General features: G+C 35.0%; 1 long non-coding RNA gene across 13 annotated transcripts; it reads left to right on the top strand.

Annotated features, from left to right (window-relative positions):
• Positions 1–2,312: 2,312 nt before the first annotated feature.
• Positions 2,313–7,735, top strand: LOC111918265 (uncharacterized). 13 transcript variants are annotated; one of them, XR_002859130.3, is made up of 10 exons: positions 2,314–2,859; positions 2,927–3,465; positions 3,756–3,926; positions 4,545–4,606; positions 4,672–4,759; positions 4,866–4,934; positions 5,018–5,211; positions 5,371–5,448; positions 5,684–7,325; positions 7,405–7,735. It is a non-coding gene; the product is annotated as an uncharacterized LOC111918265 (long non-coding RNA). The 13 variants fall into 13 exon arrangements; XR_002859127.3 differs by having other exon boundaries at positions 2,313–2,859; positions 2,927–3,047; positions 3,213–3,465; positions 3,756–4,759; XR_002859123.3 differs by having other exon boundaries at positions 2,313–2,859; positions 2,927–3,047; positions 3,201–3,465; positions 3,756–4,759.
• Positions 7,736–18,216: the final 10,481 nt, after the last annotated feature.

The raw sequence follows: 18,216 nt of genomic DNA, 5'->3' as shown, positions 1-18,216 counted from the left end.
ACTAAAAACCCAATATGTCCTAAATTCCTATATGATACCCAAAGCCCATTATGGGCCCAAATCCAAGAAGGCCCAAAGCCTAACAATGGCCTAAAGTCACAAATACTAGTGGACCAACAAGGCCCAAAACCCTAATAGTCCAAATATGGCCCAAACCACAAAAGTCAACAACTATTGATTACGCCCAGCTTACTCAGACTTACGCCATACGTACGCCACATTTGGATCATTTGAAGTAGTTTATGGCTAGATCTTCCTAGTTCGACTTTGGACCCTTTTTAAGTGTTCAAGGCTCCAATATTTTTAGTATAGAGTGCTAGATCTTGCGTTTTGTCCCATTTTCTTCTTGAACTTGTTGGATGGGATGGTGAGACTTCATAATGGTTGCAACTTTATAAATCTTTTGATCATTTGAAGTAGTTTATGGTTTGGATCTAAGGTTTGGTGGTATGTTTGTACCATCCATAAGATTTTGGTCATAAAACCCAATTTGACCTAAGTTTAGTCCAAGACTTGCATTTAAGGTTGTAGACCTCGTTACTCGGTACCTGTTCGGCCGACTACTGAGTAGCGAGTACTCAGGAGTACTCGAGAGTACTTGGATTTAGTAATTCATGCATAAATATTTTTAGGGAACTTATATATATCAAAATCATAAGTTAAATCTTAATTTGATTGAAATATATAACAAAATTGGATACATGTGAATATATAAAAACTGAAAAACACATAATGGTTTCACTTCGTGAACAATTACTGAAAATCTAAGATATATATGTAGTAATATTCACATGTGTGTGTTAAATAATAAATCGTTAAGTATATTATATGTATTAATCACCGAGTTGACCGGGTTTTATAATAGTACTCGTAATGGGCCGATCGGGGAGTACTCGGGATTTTGTAACTCGCCTTGGTAAGAGGCCGAGAAGCGAGTACTCCGAGGAGTAATCGGCCAACTCGGCGAGTTTTACAACACTGCTTGCATTAGATATGTAAGTCTAATAAGCATCAATCTTTAGGATGGTTTTAGTGTTATAAACTCTTCTGGAACAAACGGGCTCAAGACTTACGGGATTAAGTACTTCTCGATTAAGCCTATGTCATGGTTATGCTTTGTGGAACTAAGACTTGAGATCTACACCTTTTGGTGGATCTCAAGGGATAAAGTTGGAAACTTTATGCCTTTAGACAACAATAATGATCGGATTTGGGGTTTAGAACCTCTAGGATTAAAGACTTTGGCTTAACTCATTAAGACATTTTGGATCCAGTTCCCACAGCGTGATGACTACGAAAGCGTGACGACTATGGAAAATGCATATGTTTTTTCGTTTGGGGGTCACGACGTCGCAAGTAAACTTTGACTGTTGACTTTCACTCTTGACTTGCGTTGACTTTTGGTCAAAGCTACTTTTGTGACCACAATTAGCCTTTTTACACATTTATATAATTCGTTTTGATTTAAAAATATATTAATTTAGGTTATAATTTATGTTTTTCATGGAATAAATAACTAGAAATCAAAATTTTAGATAAAAAAAAAACACTAAACATGGCCAAAAGTTACACCCATATGGGTATCCAATGTTTCAAAGTTTACAGCCTCTAGTTGTTTTTTTAACTAAATTATTATTATAATGATATAATTTTGTAATCGTAGTAAATACATCGATTACTTAATAAAATTATAAATATAAAAAAAAAATAAGGAGTGGATATATAATGCTAATTGTCATGCATTACTTCTAATTGTTATCAATAAAAAATGGAAAATAGTACCATACTTATGGTTATATTTACTTAAATTTTAACATATTTATAATTATTTATTTAAATTTGTTTGTATTTAACTATTTATATATCATGTCTATTAATGTTCTTTGCAAGAAAAAATTTATAAGAAAATTCAAAAATATAAAACTAAACAATCCCACCCAACCGGATCTAAGCAATTTGACCTAAAGACTTTAGACATGCCTGTACAATGGAATTGTTTATTCCGTATCCATGCAAAATGAAAAATAAGAAATCGTGTTTGTTTTGCTAGTTGGAATAGAATGGGCCTAAAGGAATGTAATTCCCTCAATTCCATTAATTATTGTACTTTTAATAACACAATTCATATATATATATATATATATATATATATATATATATATATATATATATATATATATATATATATATATATATATATATATATATATATAGCAAGGGTTTTGGCAGATTTGGTCCACAACTTTTCCAAATATCTCATTTTTTGACTTTCTTGCTTTTATGGGCAGTTTATGTCGTTTTGTATAAAGTTTCTCAACACGTGTTATTTTCATTTTCCTTCACCGTTTTGTCGCCCAATGTTTAGATTTCTGTTTCTGAACCTTTCTCCACCGCCTCATCTCAACACCGTCTATTGTACCATCTGCTCCCCCACCCACTGTCTCCATTTACGTCTCCTCCACCGATTAGCGTAAGTGGGAGAAGAAGACGCCTCCACCGATTCCACTCAATATCGGTAAGTGGGAGAAGATGTCCACAGATCAGCGATGAATGGATCGACAACGCCTTCCATCATCTTCACCAGGTCGATGGTTCTTCTGCTTCACGCAACCGTCCGGTTACCCGACTTCTCTCTCTCTCTCTCTCTCTCTCTCTCTCTCTCTCTCTCTCTCTCTCTCTCTCCTTTAATTCTTTTCTTCTGCAATTCCTTTCTGCAATTCTGATCCCGACTGTCCAGTTACCCACTTCTGTTGTTTCTCTTTATTTTTATCTATTCCTTCGTTTTGGGGTACGATTTCGTCGCCCTACAGAGGATTGATGCAAAATAACTTCAAATCACAGGAATAGATTTGGGGAAAGGTAATGACAATAAGCTGAGACACAAATTACAGGATTTTGCTATTTCATTACACCTTTCTTCTTACAGGTTTCATCAGAGATAACAACAGGTGAGATTCGATCTTTAGAAACACAACACAGCTACGAACGAAGAGAAAATATGGGAGAAGAACAACAACATCAAGACGAGAAAGCGAACAAGGACTTAGGTCAGTTCTCAAAACCAACTATACAGTGGTTAAAGTAATTTCGCAGTTTATACATGTTTTGTTGTAACTTGGGATGCCACTGTTCAACCAATTTACTCTTTTTCCTGTATGTTTCATACATTACTTTTATCTGTGGTAAATTACATGATGAAGTCAGCAACACAGGGCAGGGCGAGCTGGGCCACTGCCCAGGGCATCATTACGAAGAGGGGCATAACGATTTGTCTACCTCTTATGGGCATATAAACTTTCGGCACAAATTTTGCTCCATAGACATGAGGCATCCGACACAGTGAAGCACAGAAGCAGCAAAATGCAGCTGCCAATCACGCTAAAAAATCAGAAAACGTGGAGTCGATCATGCGAAATAATCACGCCTAAAATCAGAAATCGATTGCCCCAGTATTGCAAGCTAACGGTAAAAAAAATATTACGTTTTTATTCTTTGGTTATAAATCAAATTACTTGAATACCTTACTATCAAATCCGAAATTATAACCCGAAATCAGAAACATAAATCTTATTCTTTATGTTTTGATTCTTTTCTTTCAAGAATTTTGAATGCATAGTGTAGTCGTGTGTGGCTGGTCTATGCCAGTTTGTGGAATCTCAAATCTAAAAAGAGGAATCTTGGCAACTTTTCTAGTTTTATGATTTTGGTTTTATATGTTGATCAAATGTTATGATTTTTGTATTTTATTATTATAGCTTAAACCGGACGATTTTGCCCTTGATATGAATTTGGTTGAGGACTTTATCTAGAGCTGCCGACTGGAATGTACTTTTGATCCAAGTTGGACAATTTTGCCCCTGAAGATGGTATTTGCAATTTCAAGTGGATTTAGGTGTTGCTTGTAATCTTGCTGAGCTGTTATGCTAGTAGGTGTTATCTCAACTATATAAATGCAATTTCAAGTGCATTTTGATCATCTATTTGTACAAGTCATTGCCATTAAAAATGTTATTTTATAATGGTTCTTCAATGTTTTTCCACTTCGCTTGGTTTTTAGTTTAATAGGATTGGAATACTTTTAGAAATTAGTCTTCGACTAATAGTCTAAATATTGATATGGAATTGAAAAACAAATGTATTTGGGCTATTTTGTTTGGTTTTTAATTTGGTTGTTTGTTAATGGGATTACTGTATTCTGTTTAAGCTAATAGGATTAGGATTTAGGGCCATTTTTTTTTTTACTTTTTGAGTCAAGTTTATAAATTACTCTGTATCATCCAACTTCAAATCTGTTAATTTTTTTCGGTAACTTTGTTTTGAAAGGTCTAAATAAAAATTGACTCTAAATAAAAACTTTATTAGTATTTTTGTTTATAAATTTATGTTGCGTATGATTTATGTTGCGTATGGGTTTGGTCTATATATATAGGGGCATTATCGAGTCTCTTTCGCCCAGGGCACGAAAAACGAATAGACCATCCCTGAACACATGTATTTCATTGTACATATATTAACATCAATTTTTTAAACCATTCATTTGTTAGAAGAACTCCCAAAAGATAATGAAAATTTGATGATTTACATGGTCTGTTATCTAGCAAGCCAGGTACCATTTTTTGTTTTCTATATTTTTTTTTAGTTATATCTTCTACTATGAAATCATATTTGTAGGTATTTTCACATTCATCCATTAGTATCACATCTATGTGCATCAATCTACTGTACAAGCCCAGGTTCTTTAGTTCTACATCCTTTCAAGGTATCAATATTTTAATATTCTATAACATATCCTTTTGTAGTATTTTTTTGACATTGATTCATTAAGTAATAAAATAATTATTATTTTCTTTTCCGTTTCAAAGCAGATAAATTGCTTGCTAATCTTTTGGAGCCACTAATATGTGAAGTCTTCATCGAATATTCACAAATTTCAGGTTCTAATCTTCTAAAAATCTGTAATTATTTATCCATTAGACAAAGCTATGAACTAGAGCTGATAAGTTCAGCTCATGTGCAGCCTGGAAAGAATAAATTAGAGTCCACTGAGGATGTTGGAGCAAAGAATAAATTAGAGTACACTGAAAAAGATCTGAAAGAAAAAGAAGAGGAACTTCAAGATTTTGAAGCGCTTAATGCCTTAATCAAGCATTGATAATCAAATAAAGATCAACCAATGATTAATTACAGGGTGCTCACAAAGAGTTGATTTCTGTGAGCTTCTTTTCTTCCAACTGTTCTATGCATTTGTAATAAATCATGTTTATAAATTTATGATTATAATTCTAATTACATTTTATCCCCCGAAAGAAGCCTCATGTTTTTTGGTCAATTGATCTTTCATATAAAGTTTGTTGCTTCTGTTAAATGCAGAAGCTTTGTCTAAACGGATTCTTGATTTGATGATATTTGGATGGAATTACTAGGGAAAATTTAGCAAGTCGCCTCCAAGTACGCAACTATTTTCTTGAAAATGTTTTTTTTTTGTTGAGTGGATAAATAATGTTTGTTTGGAATAAATGACCATCTTACCCTTATGTTTACTATGGAGTTTATAAGTAAATTTGAAAAAAAATGTTAATTCTTGGTGAGTAAATGAGGAAAGATAGGTTTTCTTTTTCCAATTATCTGATTAATAGAATGTCAATGAATTTATTTTTGTTTTTTCTTTCATTTTGTTGACTAGATATCTGTCTGCCGACATGGTCATGACACAACAGTTATAGTAGCTCTACAATTTTGCATGTAGCAGTTGGCTAAGAAACTAATGAATTTGCTAGAAGATAATAAAGGTACAATATGGTCAACTTTCTTTATATATTTATTTGGTTTTTAAAGCCTAAACCCTTTTGGCACATATCTGTCAAAATTTGTAACGAAACTATATGTTACTTGCTCTTAAAGTTGGGGATTAATTGAGTCTATTTTCTCTAAAAGTTTGGGATCAATTGATTCTATTTCACTAATTGTTGATTACATTTCTGTATCAAGTCGTTCAATTTTAGCATATGACACATGATAAATTAGTATTTACATTGGTGGTGATTCAAGCAAGTTTTTGATGTGCCTAAGATTTGTAAATCGTCCTTTTAAGTGTAAAAATGACTAGAGTGCAAGTAATCTCAAAATCTATGTTTTTGTGCTTATTGCAAACTGTGGGGTTAGTTTTTGAGGTTAAGCCTATTGCATTTCAGATTAACCACACGTATTTTTTTTTATTGAATTAAACACCAACAAATTTCAGTTTGTAGAATTTGAGACCATGTGTTATATATTTATTAATATGCTTTTTTGAAACTAAACATATTTAAATTTGTTTTAAAGTTCAAACTTAGTTTTGGGGCACAAAAGAAGGACGACAACGTTTTGGTGCTTGATTTGGTCCTTTTGTATACCTGATTTTTATAACTTTTGTTGCAAAAATTCAGTTGTAGTTTTGGTCATTTTTCTGAAGTGTCGTAACAATTTTGATCCTTTGTACCAAATAAATGACTATAGTTGTATTTTTTTACTCTTAAATAAATATTTGTGATTTAATCTAATTTTGTGAATTCAAAGTTATACTAAATAACAAATTTCTATAAAAAATAAAAATAAAAAAAAGGTAAATATAGTCATTTTTCATGGAAGGAGGACGAAAATCATTAAGGGAACTGAAATAAGGAACAATATTGCAGAACCTGACCAAAATCAGGCCTAATTGACCAAAAATGTAATTTACACTTCGGGATTATATGTTCAGAAGTCGATATTAATATCTTTAAGTGATATTATTGATATATTGTTGTTAACTATATTTTTTTATTACTCTAAAGTTTGTAATACTATTTCAGGTTCATACATTGTTAACAGGAAACCCATACGAATTGTGTCAAATAAAAACTTTGTAAACGTGTTTATACAACAACAAAGACAATTGCTTGAATTAATATTGAAGTAGATTTAGGATGTTTGAATGCAGAGGACGAACAAAACGAGAATTACCAAATTTCATGGTAAGAAAATCCAAATCACAATGGGACAAATTATATTATGTACTTTTGAATACCAATTGGTTCATTTGGAAGTACTCAATGATCTGAATTGAGAATATGATAGATGAATTTTTATTGAATCCTAACACAAAAAATATATTTTGAAGTGCATCAGGTATGATATTAGTCTTCAATATAAACAAACAAAATGTTAAAATGGTCATTTACTACTTTTTTGTTTCTGTCAAGTTCAGGCCCTTGCATCTGAAAGAGAACTTATATTCATGTTGCTCAACCCAAATGATCCAACAATGGAGCACATAAATTCCAATAATTTTCATAGCACATTTGCTGGTAAGAGAACAATGTTATTCTGACTCAATTTGTTTGCATATTGTTGTATTAAATTCAATTTAATGTTTATTTTTTTCAGCTTTGAATCCATCCTTCTAGAGCAATTGATCAGAACAGAACAGAGAAAGCTATAATGTTTTTTGTGGATTAAGAAGTGGAGTTGTTAAGACTATTGAGACTCGCCAAAAATTTGATGATAATGAGAGTATATTTGTCTTTTTTCTTTTGGCAGTTGTATACATCTTATTCTACTCTTTTTGGATACAATATTTGATCTCCTATAAAAAGATGTAAAAACATGACATTTAACCTATTTTGCTTGCTTTGTGTGTTTGTAATATTAGATGAATAAGTGGATTTAACTTGATTTTGCTGTGTGGTCAATAAAAACTATTATCTCACATTCTTTATATTCGCTCCAAATTACAGTCTTTATATTCTCCAACGTAACACTTTTGGGATTCATAATTGATATCAAAATCTTTTTCACCTATTTATATATTGTCAGACTGTAACATTCAAAATTTTCAACTAATTTAAACTTTTCAAAAACAACTCATATTTGTTAATTTATTACAAAAAGGTTTTCAATTCATTTATTATCAGAGTATTTCCCAAGACCACATCATAAACACATAAAACATGAGGAGCGGTACGATCATGCCTTCGTCTTGCCACGATCTCCTAAAATACCTGAAACAATACACTGAAAATCGTAAGCCTGAAAGCTTAGTGAGTTACCCCCAAAATACCAACCACATATACCATACACATAACATATCATATCATAAACAGAACAACCATGCACTTCGGGTCTGCTGTGTGATTGGTCCTTCGCACCGGGCCTTCAGTCCACCTGGTCCACCCTCCGAGTCTAGCCATATACATCGATTCTACAGTATGGTTGGTCCGCCCGCACTGGGCCTTCAACCCACCTGGACCACTCTCTGAGTTTACAGTATGATTGGCCCGCGCACCGGGCCTTCAGTCGGCCTGGTCCACTGATATGGACATATTTAGTTATAAAATTCATGCATTATCTTAATAATTTATGTTGATTTTATCTCATTTAATGAACAAAAGGTACTTAATTAGTTTATAATTTCATTTTTCAGCAACAATTACATGCTCGGATGGAAAAGGAAGCGGAACTAGCGATTGGAGGCTTGGATCTTGCACTTTGAAGAAAGAAGGATGTTGCTGGACAACTTGACCCCTCGTCAGTGTTTTGGCCATATCTCATGAACCGTAACTCCGATTGACGAGATTCAAAATGTTCTGAAAAGTAGACACAATTTCGGACGACTTTCATGTTTTGAGAAAATGTTGATTCGAAACGTACTCGGCGAGTAGGGTCGATTACTTGGCGAGTTATATCAAACTTTCGCGATTCTGGACGCGCTGACTTGCCGTACACGGGTTTTAAGTGATGTACTCGGCGAGTAGGTCACTGGACTCGCCGAGTAGCCTCTGTTTTGTGAAAATCTATATAAAGGGACTTTCAGATCGATACCCTAGCATGGAGAGAAACCCTAGGAGGCTGAGAAACGATTGGAAGTGCTGCTAGGTCGTGAGGAACTGAAGAATCAACCCTACATTCAATTGTGAAGAGAATCAAGACAATCTTGGTTTATTCTTAGTAACTTTTTGATTTGAATCATGTTTACATACTTTGATTTCGTTTTTGAGTTTATGTTTACTGCAATCATGAGCTAAAAACTTATTCTTCTGTTAGGGTAGACAATTTTGTGAACATGGATTGATTATTTGAGTAGGATTAATTTTAATTGGTAATTATGTTTTGTTAAGCTTGTTAAAGAACCTTATGTGTTGACAATAACTATTCTTCTGTTAATAAATCAGTAATTAAGTTGTATGAACATCTCTTAGTTATTAATTTCATATGATTTATTGTGACCACATAGTTGTATGTCTAGGAATAACGAACGTGAAACTAGAATTAACTAGAAGATAGGTAAGTTAATGTGTAAGCTTGTGTGATACACCATCAACAAGAGGTTAATAGAATCACCAATTTGCTTAGCTAATTACAAGTCTTACTTAACCCGAATCAATAATCTAGGAAACCCGTTAATTTAGACAACTGGCCATTGCTTGAATTAATTTGTTTTCTAAGAATTAGGAATAGCGAACGTGAACCTAATTATCTTAATCGGTAGCCAATGAAGAATTAATCCGATACATTAAAATCATCCATGGGAACAAATGAGTCGTACCTAAACAGAAGTCCTCTTTACTATTGAATTTAGTTGGTAATTAATTGTTTTAGTTGCTAGTTATTCTAATTAAGTTTCTAGTCTTGTAAAACTAGAGAAAACCCCCTTTTTGTTATTTGTTTTATTTAGATAATATTAGCATTTATTTTAATTGTTTACCGTTCCCTGTGTTCGATACCCTACTTGCTTGAACTATATTACTAATCGATAGGTACACTGCCTTTCGTGTGTTATTTTGTGTCTAAGTTAGTAGGATTAAAACTAGTTGGTTTTACACACATCATCCACTCTCCGAGCCTCGGCACGTCTGGTCCGCCCTCGTGGGGCCTACAACGTATCCGGACTGCTCACTGGGCCTTCGGGATATCCGGTCCACCCTGTGTATTTTGGCCTACAACACAAAGCAGGATCCGCCTCAACCCAACCCCAGTCACCGACCATGCGCACATAAACATATAATCGTATAGCAATTCATCACTAATCAACCGATCTAGTATATCACATACATAACACACTTTAACCAAGATACCGACCTAACCGGTCACTAACATAGCATCATCCTATATACCAGCATTCCGACCTAACCGGTCACTAACATAGCATCATCCTATATACCAGGATTCCGACCTTAACCAGGTCTCGAACATATACCATCCTAACTACCAGGATGCAAACATATAGCAAAGTAATAACATAACAACGACCCGGATTTCCATCCGATAAAGGGCCGACCATGGTGCCTTAGACCATGTTGATATAGTGAGGATAACTCACCTCGCAACTGCTGACTGAAGAGATAAGATCATGCTGCTCCAACCTTCGGCACGAACTCCACCACTGATCAATACCAAAAGACTGAACTCAATAAATACCAATAATTACCAAAGTACCCTTGGAAGTCCACTGGTCAACTCTTGGTCAAAGTCAAAGTCCTCAGTCAAAGTCAACCTTCCTGTGTGACCCTACTCACCGAGTCGCCCCGTCGACTCGTCGAGTCCCACAATTCTGAGTCCCTTCTCGCTCAACTCACCGAGTCATCCCTCGACTCACCGATTCACCGTTCAGCCAGAAAAAGGTTAGGACTCCACGGCCAGACTCGCCGAGTCCAAGAATAGACTCACCGAGTCCAAGACAATATTCAACAGACTCGCCGAGTTGTTCTTCCAACTCGTCAAGTCCATGCCAACCTTCAACCAACTCGTCAAGTTCACCCATGGAACTCGCCGAGTCTCTTTAGTTCTCATTCCATACAGAGGCTTTCCAATCCATGTAAGGGCTCAAATCCCTAGATCTACCCTTCTACAAGCCATTCCTCACGTAAAGTGGCAAACTTTACGTGAACTCCAGGAGCTTTGAGCCCAAAATGCTCTAGGGCTAGACTTTTAGGACAAAGGGATTCACTAACAACTCAAGGACTGAAGTTTTATGACAATCTAGGCCATCATGAGTCTAGATCTGAAGTAGCAACCCCAGATCCAACTCCAAATCCAAGATAGGTCTCAAAACAAATTGAGGAACTCTCAAAACAACCACCAAGGATGAACCACAAGGGAAATAGCTTAAGGTAAGAGCTCCTTACCTCAAAGATGTGCACAATTCTGATGTTGATCCCAGATCTTTACAAGCCTCTTGATGCTAACTCCAAATTCTCAAGCTCCTTTCACAATTTCCTCTTCTAAGCCCCAATCTTTCCAACAATGAAGCCTCACACGAAATTAGGGTTTTTTTGGAACTAAAAGGGAAGGTAAAGAGGTTGAGGGTGGCTATAATGTGCTTTATATATGGCACAAACCCCAAATTAGGGTTTTTCTCCCTTCAGCACCAACTCGTTGAGTCCAGCTGCCGACTCGCCGAGTTGGTCACTTAACACGCGACCAAAATCGCGACTCGACTCGCCGAGTCTATCCATGGACTCGCTGAGTCGATCCTCCTTAATTACACCAAGCACCTTGAACTTGCACTTCTAAACTCCGGGTGTTACACAGACACATACATAATTCATAAAGTTTTGTTCTATTTTGTTACGTCCTTACATAAATGGGCGAATTGCAGAAAACAGCAACATACTTTACGATGAATACCAATTAAGGCAATGAACTATAGTTGAACACAAGAGCAATGAAATGGACATGAAAACACAAAATGATCGATGTTGCCTAAATCCATCCCCTGTAACGCGGGGCTCCCCATCTAGTTATTATTATACTTATAGAGAAAATTACACAATTTGTCTTTCGTTAAATTTCGTTAAATTGCTTGTTAACTTTTAATGACTTAAGATGATAATTTTAATTTTGTCCACGTTGGGTCCTTAAGGGATTTTTTTATACATATTACAACAACATGATGTTTATAACCGTTCAAAAAAGAAAAATTGCAAAAATGGTCCCTGTGGTATGCATTTTTTAGGGTTTTAGTCCAAACGACGACTTTTTTGGATTCATGGTCCTTTTGGACTAGTTTGTATGTAAAAATGGTCTCTCCGAAATTTGAAATGACTAAATTGCCCTCTTAATATATTTTTTATATTTTTTTCTATTTAATTTAATGTTTTATTGATAATAAAGTGGGGCCCACACCCCATTCTCTCTCTCTCTCTCTCTCTCCTGAACACACAATTGTTTATCTTGTTCTTCAAAATACACAAGTTCTTCAACACATACACACATAAAATTTGGAAAATGATTCACATGGGTTTATATTTTTGAGCAGGAACTATTTTTCGTTTCGTATTTGGAAATCAATTTGTAGGTTTGCACTTTAACACACACGAACAATCGAAAGGGAGTGCATCTTCATCTGATCGGAGGAAGAAACAAATCGGTAGCAACGATGACATTGGAGTGGCTGATGAAATCGTGAGGAGGGGCGGACGTCGGCCTCCGGCAACGATTCGCGAAGGAAAAGAGTCGGCGGCTTCCCTTGGCTGTTTTTCTAATTCGACGAAAATCACAAACGAAATGGCAGAAGGAGCAGCGATTCTCAGGTAGTGTTTGGGCTGTTCCGTTCGACAAGAAGGAGGAGGAGTCGAGTCCTCGTTGCCGGAAACAAATAAGGGGGGGGGGGTGAAGGTTGTAATGGAAAACGATTCTAGTGGGGAGTCGGAGGTGCTTTCTTGACGAATGGAAGAGACGGGGTAGAGGTGGCAGTTGGTGTCTCCGACGAGCCCTTCGTGGCTCGTTCTTCATCTTTGGCAGCTTTCGGAGCGACGGAGAAAGTATCCATGTAGAAGAGGGTGTTGGGGTTATTAGTTGACAAGAGAAAGAGGTGGAGGAGGGCTGTTGCACTTTTCCGGTGACCGGTTTCCACCTTTGGTGGTGGTTCAACGAGAGAGAGAGAGAGAGAGAGAGAGAGAGAGAGAGAGAGAGAGAGAGTTTTCTTAATTTTTTTAATTATAAAAATAGATAAAAAAAATGAAAAAGAAATACCTCAAGGGTATTTTAGTCTTTTTAGTTTTTCGAGGGACCAAAACTATAAGCAAACCAACTCATAAGGACCATCAATCCAAAAAAGTTGAGGTTTGGACTAAAACCCCAAAAAAATGCATACCATAGGCACCATTTTTGCAATTTTGTCTTTAAAAAAATGTAACAAGGTTTTAATTTTGTCCATATTACCTAAGGTGTTTTTTATACATATTACACCAACATGGTTGTTATAACCGTTTAAAGAGGGGTTATAAGTTTTTAATTTTGTCCGCATTAGGTCCCTATTTTTAAAAGTTTTTTAATATTTTTTTCTAAATATACCCCTTAATTAATTAAGAAAACATATTTTTAATGCTCTTTTATGTCAATATATAAATTTCAGATAGCTTATAAGCTTGTGGCGGAACCAGTGTTAAAGCAAAAGAGTATCCCGACAAGTAATGGGATATTCTCAATAAGTAATGGCGTATCAGGGATACCCCAATGGCAGAGTCATTACTTAGCGAGGATACCTCATTACTTTTTGTGGATACTTTTTTACTTTGACATTGGCTCCACCATGGGCTTATAAGTTATCTAAAATTTATATAATGAGATAAAAAAGCATTTAAAAAATATATTTTCTTAATTAATTAAGGGGTATATTTGGATAAAAATTAAAAAACTTTTAAAAAACTAGTATAAATAGCTTTTTAAAATGTTAGCTTATAAATTACTTTTTGGCTTGCCAAACATGACAACTTAAAAACGTCAAAAAATAAACTAGATTATCAGCTAGCTGTGGCACACCAAACATAGCCTTAATCATTAAGACTTTGATTATAATTAGATTTTTTTGTTGTAGAAATGGTAGTTGTTATGTAACCTTTCAATTGAAACCGTAGGTGCGGTGAATGGGCGACTAAAATGAGAAAATTAAATGATGAAGTCATCTAACTAGATACTAATATAAATTGTAAAAGAGTTAGATTAAATAATAAAAATACTAAAAATAGGGACCTAATGTGGACAAAATTAAAACCTTATTACCACCTCTTTAAACGGTTATAACAATCATGTTGGTGTAATATGTATAAAAAAGACCTTAGGGACCTAATGCGGACAAAACTAAAACCATATTACATTTTTTAAACGGTTATAACAACCATGCTGGTGTAATATGTACAAAAAACCTTAAGGACCTAATGTGGACAAAGTTAAAACCTTAACTTTAGTTTTTATTTTTAAAAGTTAACTCGGACCATCCCTTATGCCATTGGACGTTGCCCGCTTACATAAAATGACTATATTGCTCTTTTCTATTTATTTTTAAGATTTTTGATTATTTTTAATTATTAAAAAAACTAATTAAATTGTGGCCCCACTCCACCCTCTTTAGAAAAATAATGTGTCTCACCATTTATCATTTCCCTTCTCTCATCGATAACCATAGACATCACCACCAAAATATGGTAAAATTGAATGTCGGAAACTTCCATTTCCAATGCCGACAACCACCCTCCTTCCCTAGCCATCGCCCCTTTACCTTTCTTCTTGTTTCTTCGTTCTCTTCGAGATGCCATTGGAGAAGTCAACTATGCCAACATCTCCTCTTCTCCGACCAGTAGGTTTAGAGGAGAAAGAGGGAGGATTTTTTTTGGACCACCAAACCCCTTCAACCCATGTCACACCCCCAAACCTGAATGGCGGAAACATTCAGGGACGGATGACGTCATGTACAGTATCATAACAATTGAATAGTAAAGAAATTACACACCACCATAATATATACTTGAAAAGTTTACATGATTGTTGTATTACATATTTCGAAAGTCAAATACAATATGATGCTCCAAACGATGTTACTAACGACAGAGCATTAGTCCCCAAAAGTAGTTGCTAACCTGGTGTTTAGCGATTTCCTGAGAATACAAGTTATCTCAAAGAAAAAGTGTCAACAATTAAGTTGGTGAGTTCATAAGTAGATATTTGTGTAAATGTATGCCATTCGAAAGTTCACGTTTGTTTTCCAGAAAATCCGATATTTTCTTATCAAATGAGTTATGAATCGTTGTTTGTATGAAATGAATTTATTGAACAAGGAAAACCTATATTTTCCTAAAAGTGAAAAGCAGTCTTAAATGTCCAAGACTGTAACTTGTAAGCAAATATGTCATGCTTTAAATGATGATGTGTAGTTTTATTATAAATCAAAACTATAGGAAGCTTGTAATTATACGTAAAAGCAACTGTAATATTACTTTTTCCCGTAAAAACATAATACCATAATAATTGTCTATCCTGTGAGTTTTCATAACCGTACTAAGATGAATTTTCCTGCAGCGACGTTCTTCAGGCGTCGAAATACTATGATATTTGTCACCCTGCAGACTGTAGCTAACAGTCAAGGTGCGGGATCATCAGTCCTATATAGATCTATACACACTTATCACGTTCTCTGAACGGAGACTCTGGTTATAAAACATGGCTTTCTTGTATACCTTGATAGGTACGATGAAGACGAATGACTCACATATTCTCAATTAAGTCACGTATTTTGAAATGTATATGAATGATTTATGAAATGATTACCCTTTTTACAGTGTTGACAAAAGCATAATAATGAGTTGTATTTTTCTTGTATAAACGTAATGTTATAGTTGAAATGGTTACCCTTGGTATGATGTAGTATGCAAACATATAAATAAAATATATTTCTATTTATAAAACACAGTGTTGCAGAAACCGGCCTTGGTGGCCGATTAATCTGCGATTAATCGATTGGCGGCCTTAAACCGATTACGATTAGTGTGCTTGGCGGAAATTGGTCAAAATCGATCAAAGTCGGCCTTGGCGGTCATAGGCGGGAATTTTTTTAAAAATTAAAAAAACTTTAATTTTCAAATATTACACCAAAATTTTAAAATTTCAACTTCATGTGATAGTTATAACAACAGTATGAAAAGTATAAGAACTTCATGTCATGAGCTTCAGGATCATGTTACAACTTCATGTGATAGTTATAACAACAATATGAAAAGTATAACAAAAGATTGATGTTTCTCGCACGAGTTTAACCATGTGTTTACTTGTATCCCCCCCTCCCCACTTAAAAGTGTTTAAAATCATTTAAAAGTATTTGAAAGTGTAGTGATAGGGGTATGATCTCATTTGGTAGAAGTGACGATTTTTGATGAAAATGATACTTTGCTCGGGCAACACTTCGACCGGAAAGAAGTCGATTTCTCGGAAATCTTTGGAACTTCGGGACTTCGGGGTTCCGCCAGGGCTTCAACATGTAACTGGGGTGTCGGGTAGTCTCGGGATGCTTAACACGTAGTAAAAGTAGAAAGGGAAGTAGAGTTGAGCAACCTAAACCCGAGACCTTCGATTTCTATATATACGGAGTGATTTTGGAGCTCACGTCGTGAGGTCGATCATATCCATCTGCTGACTCGACTTATGACAGCCCGACGTTGGACCCTATCCATCCCTGGCTTACGTCGTGAGCTTCAGGCTCACGTCGTGAGTCCTCTGACAGGGTGGGAATTCGTGTCTCGAACTTCAGAACTTCATATATCTTGCATACAAGCTCCGATTTTGATGTTCTTTATATCCATGCGTAGGTGAGATTATGATTTACAACTTTCGTTTAGACTCTGTTGGCTAATTTTGACTTTATTTTTAATATTATATTTTTAACAAGCTGGGACTGGAAAAGTCCGTTAAAAATCCATAACTTCTTCATCCGACGTCCGTTTTTGTCTGTCTTTTTACCGTTGTACTACTATTGTCGAGATCTTCGATTCTCGTTTAGGTTGTGTCGGCTAAAAGTCACTCGATCTCTGTTTCGAGTTTTTAGTTGTCTACTGCTATATCTGAAACTTAGAAAAATCATAACTTCCTCATACGAAGTTAGATTTGTACGTTCTTTTTATATACGTTTACGGTTTAATGATGTCTACGACTTTCATTTAGATACCTAAGGTTAAAAAGCATTTTATTGGAATTTCGCGTTTTCTACTTAACAGTGTTTTACCAATTTTGTTGCGGATCTTTGGTTGGTCATAACTTCTTCGTTATAACCCGGATTTTAGTGTTTTTTATATTTCTGAAAACCTTGTCACGATATCTATTGCTTTATATATCCTAGTTGAGATTTTTGAACATTTCATTTTTGACCTGAATTTGATTGGTGTTACAACCCAACCCCATTCTTCCTAATTTTATTTGTGTTCTTTAATATCGAGCATCAACTACCATAACTACACCCAAACCAAAGTCGATAACCCCCTTAAGCTTTTGTGGCTGATCCCATCTCCACCATCTACGTTGCCTCTAAGGTGTAGATCGAGATACGATTTTAGATTTGGCAGTCGATGATGCCTGTCGAGGTGCATATCGGCAAGGGAGAACAAGCTGCAAAAAAACCATAGAACTCCATGAGCAAGATGGCGGTATATGTGTGTATTGTTTTTTCTACACAAACCCATAAATTAAACCCGAAACAAGAACACAAACACTACAATCGTTTTCAGATCTAAAATCATTCGTATAACTCTAATTTTGAACTTGATTTTTAAGAAACCCTAGATCGAACCTAAATCAAGTTCATCTATGGTAGATATGGAACACAAAGTTATGATGTGGTTTCTTGATGTTCGCGGGAGGCAGATGACATAGGTGAGGTGATGGTTGTCGAAGGTAGCAATTGTCGGAGTTTAGGAGTTGACAATGGTGTGTGGTGTTTTTCAGGTTCAAAGATTCATAGAACAAAATGGGATAGAAACTTGGGTGGGGTGAAGTGAAAGTAGAGGGTATGGGTGGTGGAAGTGAGACCCATTTTCTTTCTAATTTAAAAATAATAATAAATGTTATTAGATTAACTCAAATAAATACAAAAGGGCATTATGGTCATTTTAAATCTAGAACAGACCAAAAACGCAACAAAAACATCTTTCAATGATGAAGCGTGCAAATATAAAACAAACGATGGACGATTCAAGTTGTTTTTTTTAAATAGGGACCAAATGTGCATTTTGACACTTGTACAATTGACGATTCGTGTAATTTACTCCTACTTATATTACGTAATTTACTCCTACTTATATTACAATTTCATTTTTCAAACTACAAAATATATTATTTTTATTAAAGCTTATTTATTTGTTTATGTTTTTTATAATTCTATAAATAAAAGTTTGTTATGTATAATTACAATAACGTATACAATAAAGTCAACTTTAT

The sequence above is a fragment of the Lactuca sativa genome, chromosome 9, assembly GCF_002870075.4.
Source record: "Lactuca sativa cultivar Salinas chromosome 9, Lsat_Salinas_v11, whole genome shotgun sequence".
In the NCBI taxonomy this organism is placed as follows: domain Eukaryota; kingdom Viridiplantae; phylum Streptophyta; class Magnoliopsida; order Asterales; family Asteraceae; genus Lactuca; species Lactuca sativa.
The sequence above is the reverse complement of the archived record's forward strand: the minus strand, read 5'-3'. Positions and strand labels throughout refer to the sequence as shown.